The sequence below is a fragment of the Geotrypetes seraphini genome, chromosome 12 (assembly GCF_902459505.1).
Source record: "Geotrypetes seraphini chromosome 12, aGeoSer1.1, whole genome shotgun sequence".
NCBI lineage: Eukaryota > Metazoa > Chordata > Amphibia > Gymnophiona > Dermophiidae > Geotrypetes > Geotrypetes seraphini.
In genome coordinates this window covers 26462342-26471248 of record NC_047095.1, presented here as the reverse complement: position 1 = coordinate 26471248, position 8907 = coordinate 26462342, and the positions used below count along the sequence as shown (strand labels likewise).

The 8907-nt window shown below is 45.2% G+C and overlaps 1 protein-coding gene across 1 annotated transcript in view; it reads left to right on the top strand.

The window, feature by feature from the left end:
• The first annotated feature begins 2994 nt into the window (after window positions 1-2994).
• Window positions 2995-8907, top strand: part of LOC117346460 (DBIRD complex subunit ZNF326-like) — a 146657-nt gene continuing 140744 nt past the window's right edge. The window contains exon 1 of the mRNA XM_033916036.1: window positions 2995-3217. The gene's annotated coding sequence lies outside the window, so the exon portion shown is untranslated. The remainder of the gene's footprint in view (window positions 3218-8907) is intronic.

The following is an 8907-nucleotide window of genomic DNA, read 5'->3' as shown; positions in this document are numbered from 1 at the left end:
ATCCATCCATTACCTTTTGCCTAAGGCCACGTTAAGACCGTATCTGAACAGTGGTGTACCAAGGGGGGGGGGGGTGCATGGCTTGGGGAGGTGCACAGACGGCCAGGTCTGGATCCTCCTGCCCTTCCTTTCCCCCCGGCCGCGCTGCTACAATCCTACCTCCCCCAGCCGACAAGAAGTCTTTCTGACGTCAATTCTGACGTCAGAGAGGACGTTCCGGGCCAGCCAGGCAGTGATTGGCTGGCCCGGAACATCCTCTCCGATGTCAGAATTGACGTTGGAAAGACTTCTTGTCGGCAGGGGGAGGTAAGATTGCAGGCGCGGACCGGGGGAAAGGAAGGGGAGAGGCACTTTTTTTTTCCCGCGACAGGGAGGGCAGGATGTAGGCAGGCAAGCTGGCTGGCTTTAGTGTGGCAGGGAGGGAGGGAGATAGGTAGACAGACAGGCTGGCTTTGGGGTGGCCAAAATCTGGAAGGTAGTGAGGGGACACAAGAAGGAGGCACTGGGGGCACTAAGGACACGGGAAGGAGGCACTGGGGGCACTATGGACACAAGAAGGAGGCATTGGGGACACTATGGACACAGGACGGAGACACTAAGGACATGAGAAGGAGGTACTGGGGGCACTAAGGACATGGGAAGGAGGCACTGGGGGAATTTGGACACAAGACGGAGGCACTGGGGGCACTATGGACACAGGACGGAGACACTAAGGACATGAGAAGGAGGCACTGGGGGCACTAAGGACATGGGAAGGGGGCACTGGGGGCCTTATGGACACAGGAAGGAGGCACTGGGGGTACTATGGACACAGGACGGGGGCACTGGGGGTACTATGGATACAGGACGGAGGCACTGGGGGCACTGAGGACATGGGAAGGAAGGAGGGAGGGAATAGAAAGGGACAATTGTTGGGCCTGAGTGCAGAAAGAAAGAAATGAAAGAAAGGATACACAGTTAATTAATAGATCTCCCCTTTTGAGGAAAAAATAAATGGTCATGTTACCTCTGACTTACTTTCTCTGCAGCAGAGTCGGCAGCCGTACTGAGGTGCAGGAAGGTCCCGCGCTGACTCATCTTCTGGTTCTGCTCCAGAAGAAATAAGTTACGTCGGAGGGGATGGACCCGGCAGACGCAGTCATTGCGGGACTTTGCCACAACTCCCTGTGTCTGCCGGGTTCACCCCCTCCAACGTAACTTACTTCTTCTGGAGCAGAGTCAGCAGACGAGTCATCGCGGGACCTTCCAGCATGTGGCTGCTGAGTCTGCTCCAGAGCAAGTACGTCGGAGTGGGGTGGACTGGCAGCCGGCAGCTACAATCATCATGGGACCTTGCTGCATGAAGGGAGAGAAAGGAGCAGGATTGCTGGAATGGAAGAGTGGTGGAAGGAAAGAAAGGGGGCAGGGTGGTATGGAAGGGTGGTGCTGATGTACAGAGAAAGGGGAGAGACATAAGGGGAAGGATATTGGAGGGAGAGAAAGGGGGCAGATGCTGATTGAAAAGGGGTGGATGGCGAGAGGAAGGGCAGACATTGGATGGTAGTGGGAAGCCTATACTGGATGGAAGTGCAGATGGGAGAGATAAGGGAGCAAATGCAGGAATGAAATGGGAGGAGAGAAAGAGGGGAGCAGACGCTGGATGGAAGTGGACAGAGAGGATAAGGTACTAGCTGGAAGGGTTGGAGAAAGAGGGTACATGATGGAAGGAGGGGATAAATAAAAGGAAGGCACATGATGGGGAGAAAAGGATTGAGTTAGGGAAACACTGGAGGGGTGAGGGAAAGAGGTGGCAAGCTTTAGGTAGACAGTAAAAAAGGACATTGATGAGAGGGTAGTAAGAATGTAATCTAGACAGATGCAGAAAATAAATTGAAAAGGAAAATGAGGGAAAAAAGGGAAAGGGATTGCAGAGGTGTGGGAGAGGGAAGGAGAGGAGAGAAATGCCAGACCAATGGGGGTGAAAGGAGAGATGGAAGGGGGAGGCATACAGTTTCTGGAAGGGGCATAGAAGGAGAGAAGATGCCATATAGGGGAAGAGAGACGGCAGACAGTGTATGGAAGGAAGAGAGTTACAAGAAGATGAGGAAAGCAGAAACCACAGAAGACAAAGGTAGAAAAAAAATTTTCTATTTATTTATTGCTTTAGGAGACATGTGTGACTGTTTCTGTTGTGTTGCACTGTATGAAGAGTCCAGCTTCTTGCTGGTTCAATTTAACCTTTGTCTAGGTATTTCTATTTTATCCCCCCTTTTACAAAACTGTGGAGCGTTTTTTAGTGCCAGCCGTGGTGGTAGCAGCTCTGATGCTCACAATTCTATGAACATCAGAGCTGTTACCACTGTGGCTAAAATCCACACTACAGTTTTGTAAAAGAGGGAGGGGTTAGTTTGTGATGACCTAGTCCATACTAGGCGAAGGTATTTTCTGTGTTCTGTGTGTTCGAAAGACATGGTTTTCTGTTAGGATTGACTGTAGAATTGATCTGTACTAGTCTGGCTTGTTTAGTTTTACAATGGGTGTATTGCTGTTGTACTTCTAGCTGCAGTATGTAAGATGCTGCCTTTTCCTAGGTACTCATGTGTGACATGTGGCTTGGGGAGGTGTCAAAAAAATGATGGGCCCCGGGTGCCACATATGCTAAGTATGCCACTGCATCTGACCACACCTTAATAAAAGGAATCCTACTACTACTGTTTATAATTTATTTTATTTATTTATCTATTTATTTGCTCAGTTATTTTTGCCCGTCCTATAGTGTTGAAAGGCGTACACAGCACTGTACATTTAACAAGCAATATACGGTCCCTGCTTAGAAGAGCTTGCAATCTGATTTGGATAGACAGGACATATAGGACATGAAGTTTTGGAGAATAAGACTTTTGTCAGCTGCTTATGTATATATTTCGATAACCTTTATGTCTGTGCAAACATCTTGATAATGCAGCTGAACTCATTGACAGAAAACGCTGCGTGAATGTGACCGTTTCACCTCCTCAGAGCTGCGCGGAATCCCCCTGCAGTCACGTGGTGCGGGCAGCCACTCGCAGAGAAGTTTTCTCCTTTTTTTCGCCTCCGAAGGCGTTGGCTTGTCTTTTGTGTGCGGTCGAAGGTGCATTTCGCTGTTGACTCTCCGACACCCGCTGAGGCGAGGACTTCCCCCTCCCTTTTATCTCGCAACTGCAGGTTAACGAGCTCTTAGGGTGGCCCGAAGGTGCTGGTAAGGAAAACATCCGCCGCGAGAAAATGGCGGTTCGAGCTTTGTGCAGCTCTTGGTATAAAGTAAGACGCGTGGTGTCTGTCTACGGGCACTGGGGCAGGGAGGAATAATCTCTGACATACGCCCGGCCGTTCGTGGTGCTGTCAGCGGCCATTGGCCTAACTGTGGTACTATGTCTTATTTAAGGGGGGGGGGGGGGAGTTTTTGTTAGTTTGTCATGGATTCGGAGGGGATTGTGCATGGCCCAAGCCTAGGGTTGCGTAACCCCCCCAAAAAATAAACAATCCTCTCCCCCATAATTCTATAGTTACGAATCGTGAGGATAATTTTGATGCTGTTATAGTATTTGGTCTGAGCTTGAATACTGTTGTACTTTTTATCTGATAGCCCCAAATGTCATGTAAGGCCTGCAAGTCCAAAAAACAAACATGATTAAAAAAAACAATTATTAAAAAAAGAAGGAAGGAAAAAGTCTTTAAAAAAATCTAAGTAGCAAATATAAGGGGGCCTTTTACTAAGCTGCCTTACCATGTCCCGTACACTCTAAGGCCATTTTTACTACAGTAAAATGGCCAATTTTCCATTTGTTAAATTAATGACCATGCACTAATTTTGCTATTAGCTCATGACCATTTAAAAAATTACTGCTTATGGCAAACTACTGGGTCAGAGGACTAAAACCCTACCTAACCCATAAAGCAGTGTCTCAACTAGTCCCTGGTACTCTCGATCTTTGACTACTGCAATGCAATCCTGCTGAGCATTCCTAAGTACATGATCATACTGATCCAAATTGTACAAAACGCAGCAGCTAGATTTCTGCTGGGAAAATCAACGCAGATAAGTTCCACCCTGCTACTGAAAGAATTACATTGGCTCCCGATTGAAAGCAGGGTGAAATTTACGATCATGTTGCTGACACACAAAATCATTCATCTGTCAGAAGTGCAGTACCTAGCAACTAGACTAGATAACCTGACCAACATGCACCCTACGCTTGAGCCAAGAATACCTACTGAAAATGCCCTCCTTCAGAGACATCAAATGCAAAAGTGTCAGGAAAAGAATGATCTCAGTGAAGGCCCCAATGTGGTAGAACTCCCTTCCTAAGGAATAAAACTAGAAAAAGATACCAAAAAGTTTAAGAAAGGAATAAAGATGATACTCTTCACAGAACACTTTAGCAAATGAAGAAACATTTAGAGGGGAATAGCAACATGGAGGAAACAGCAGGCTATCCCCCACGTGGAACACGAAAGGGTGAACTCACAAATAATACAAAGAAAGAAGAGTACAGTACTCCCCTGATATTCGCAGGGGTTCTGTTCCAGGAACCCCTGCGAATGCTGAAAAACCGCGAATACGGTTTTTAGCAGGGGAGACAGGAGAGAGCAGCCGGAGCACCAGCAAGTGAAAGAAATCACTTGCAGTATGCTCCAACCGCCTCTTCCTGTACTAAAGTCAGGCCTCACCAATCAGGACCTGCGTGTCAAAGCAGCTCCTGATTGGTGAGGCCTGACTTTAGTACAGGAAGAGGCGGTTGGAGCATACTGCGAGTGATTTCCTTCACTTGCCAGCGCTCCAGCTGCCCAGTCATTTCGCGGTCAGAAAATACCACGAATGACGGAGACCATGAATTCGCAGTGGAGCAATGTATATGACAATACAGAAACAATAATTATAGTATAAATAGGTAAGATACACATATACCATATATATACTCAAATATAAGCCGATTCGAATATAAGTTGAGACCCCCATTTTCCCCCAAGGGGGGAGGGAAGAAAATGGTTGACTCGAATATAAGACGGGGGGAGGCTTAATATTCAAGTGCCCTACCAGGATCTGCACCCAGCGCCTTCTCCCTCCCCTGTCAGGCTCTGCACCCAGCCCCCTTCCCTCCCTGCCAGGCTCTGTACCTAGCTCCCTTCCCTCCCAGGCTCTGCATCCAGTCCTCACTCCCTGCCAGGCTCTGCACCCAACCCCCCTCACTCCCTGCCAGGCTCTGCACCCAGCCCCCTTCCCTCCCTGCCAGGCTCTGCACCCTGTACCCCCTCCCTCACTGCCCTGTACCATCTCCTTCCCTCCTGATGTCTTGTAGGCCTCCACTGGGCCTGCTACAGGACTGGGTGGTCAAGGATATGAGGGATCTCCTGTCTCATCCCAGCCAAATCCAACCCCCCCCTATGCACCCCCACTCCTTTATGGCCTCGCAGTGGGCGGAATAGGAGGAATCCCTTCTGTCTTCTGTGCCTGCCGAAATTGGACATCCACTCCTCCCTCCCACCTCCCCCACGTACCTTTCGGGTCCCATGTGGCCATCTGGTGCACGGAGTAGGAGTGATCTTCCTGCTCTCCCATGCCATTCAAAGCTGTTGGCTGATTGGCTGCTGTGAGTTCTTGTGAGTCGAGAACTCACAGCAACCAATCAACCAGCGGCCTCAAATGGAGCAGGAGAGCTGGAAGATCGCTCCTGCTCTGTGCACCGGCTGGCTATGAGGGACCCAAAAGGAACTCAGGGGAGGTGGAATCAGCCAGCGGCCTCGAACAGAGATAGAGGGCAGGAAGATTGTTTCTGCTCCGTGCACCGGCTAGCCACATGGGACCCGAAAGGTAGGTGGGGGAGGTGGGAGGAAGATGTGGATGTCCAATTTTGGAAGGGATTCCACCTGTCCTGCCCACTGCGAGGCTGCCAAGGAGTTGGGGGGGGGGGGGGCGGGTGTGCAGGGAAGGCTGGGGTTGGATTTGACAGAGCTGAGAGAAAGGTCTTGCAGCAGGCCCTGTGGAGGCCTGCAATGGGTCCTGGAAGAGGGCGGGTAGGCGATGACCCAAATAGAAGCCGAAACCCCATGTTTGGGCCATTTTTTTGGCCCCAAAATCTTGGCTTATATTCGAGTATATACGGTATTTAGCTCATGTATTGTAACACCACTCCTGAAGCTCATGCAAACCGCTCAGAATTGACTCCCCAGTCATTAGTAGCGGTATAGAAGCTTCTAATAAACAGTAAACAATTTATTAACACCTATTTTTTAGGTGTTAAGGGTTCAGCAGTAAACTTATGCTAACCATGATTAGTGCAGGAATTCCAACTCTCTGCCTCCCTGACACGCCCCCTCCAACAAAAATGCAAAAATAATTTTTAGTACACACTGATTTAGAAATTACTGCAGGATGCCTTTTCATCCCATGGTACGTTATTTTAAGTTGGAGTAAGCTTTTACTGCAGCTATGTAAAAGGACCCCATAGGTATTAAGTGCTTCTGCATGGGCAAAAAAACTTCCATCAGTTTTTTAATATAACTTTTTACCAAAATCAAGTTTTCGCTGGAATTGATTTTAGCAAAGAATTATATTTGAATATTGATGGAAGGCTTTTTACCCATGATTGAAGAGCAGGATCATTTAATATCTCTGTGCTACCTAGATTTTTCTTTGCGTTTTCCTTTTATTCTTTATTATTTCTTTGGATCACACTTGTTTTTGGATCTGCAGTTCTTATTAAATTTAAAGCTAATAATGTGTGTGTTTGTTTGATTATATCTAGCTCTTCTCTTTTGTGTTTGATCCATGAATAACATACAATAAGCATAAAATACCTCTATAAGTTTTCAAGTGAATATTTAAGATTTTTATAGATTTTATTTTAGTGAATATAAATTATAGGTTCTGTAAAATGTTCTACATGTCTGTCACCATTATTTGGTAAATGAAACTGTTTCAATGGTGTAATTAAAGGTGGGCCTATGGTTTCTCAAGATCACAAAGTTAGTGGCAGTATAGACCCAATGAATTGTGAATAGGAACAGTGTCAATATCTGCACTGTTAAATGCCCACCCATGTTAACCTTGGGCCCCAGAAAAAAAAAATTTCAGTCCTGTGCCATTGGCTTAGATCAGGGGTCTCCAAAGTATGGCCCGCGGGTCACATCCAGCCCGCGATATGATTTTATCTGGCCCTTGGAAGAATTCTGTGGAAATGTACCAATTGAACTAATTTTGCAATGAGAATCCGCAAAAAAAACCCAAAACCTACAGGTGTTGATAGATTTCAAATGCATTAATTAAAATTGTGTTCAAAATATATTGATATTAATATTATTCACAACTTTATTTAATACTGAATCATAATAGTATACTTTGCGGTATTTCTTCATACTTTTTCGTCCTTGATTGACAGTTTCAATTCGCGGCGTTGTAGGTAATATAATGTAATGTAGTTCTGGTGCTGTGACTAATTGAATTTGGAAGTTCGTTACTAGTCGTTACAGTTAATTGTCCATATAGGGCAAATTTATCTGATGAACATTTTGAAGTCGCTACTTGTAATTAGTGTTTCAAAATTTGAACCTCAGTTTAATAAGATTTTAAAAACACCAAAACAGTTCCATCATTCACATTGATGGTTTTATAATTTGTGATGAAAATAAGAGATTTTGCTGGTAGTGTTCGTCATCATTAATATACGATAATTTAATCTCACAAGTTTATAAAATTTTCTGCTTTCAATAAAACTTATATATCTAGAGTTAATTTTCTTTTCTTTTTTTTTTACTATGACTTGCTGATAAGTGCTGAAGTACCCAATGTGGCCCTCATGGCAAAAAGTTTGGAGACACCTGGTTTAGATTAAATACCAAACAAAAAACAAAAGGAATTGACCCCAAAATATCCACAAAGAAGAAAATCCAGAGAAACCCAAAAAAACTCTGTGGAGTGACGATGTTCCCAAATGGATTTTATTTGAAATTATCAAAGTTCCAAAGGTACACTAAAATCATCCACATAAAATAATTCCATCCACATAAAAGTAAATCATCCACATAAGAGCCTTAAAGGACCTAGTCCGCTAGGGATACAGGACCCAACACGGTCCGCGTTTCGATTAGATTAAATACCAAATTCAAATGCAGAAAGAGAAACAAGACTACTAAGGTAGCAGGGCCCAAGTGTAGCACTGAAGTGGGTGAGCGGACTGGAATTCTCAGAGGACATTGAGAACTGGTTGAGAGAGGCTCAGGCTTCTTGTGAGTGATTCTTCTCTTCCATTGTTGTCATCAACAGTGCCAGGAAAACTGCTTAAGACCACAGCTCTCTGTGATGATGACTGCTGCTAGTTGATGTCTGAGGATGATTGTGCAGGATGAGGAAAGGGAATATCAAATCTAAACTTTCTTTCTCTTCTATATTATTTGTTTCAAGTAGCCCTATAGAAATAAGAACATAAAGAGTTGCCATACTGGGACAGACTGAAGGTCCATGAAGCCCAGTGGCCAATCCAGGTCACAAATACCTGGCAAGATCCCAAAGAGTAAAACAGATTTTATGCTGCTTATCCTAGGAATAAGCAATGAATTTCCTCAAGTCAATCTTTTTTTTTTAAATTTCTTCATTCTTTTTCAAACTTACATCAAGTGCACAAAAAGAACAACATGAAATACTATTGTATAACACTTGAACATCATACATTATATTCTTAATATGTAAATTAATTAAAAACCCTCCCCCCTCCCATCTTTCTATACAATCATTAAAACTATCATATTCCTTCAAAATTTCAATTATCCCAGGACAAGCACATGGGTGACGTCACCGACGGAGCCCCGCAGCGGACAGCCTCGAAAGCAAACTTGCTTGAAGATCTCGATCTTTCGAGCACTGTACTGCGCATGCGCGCGTGCCTTCTTGCC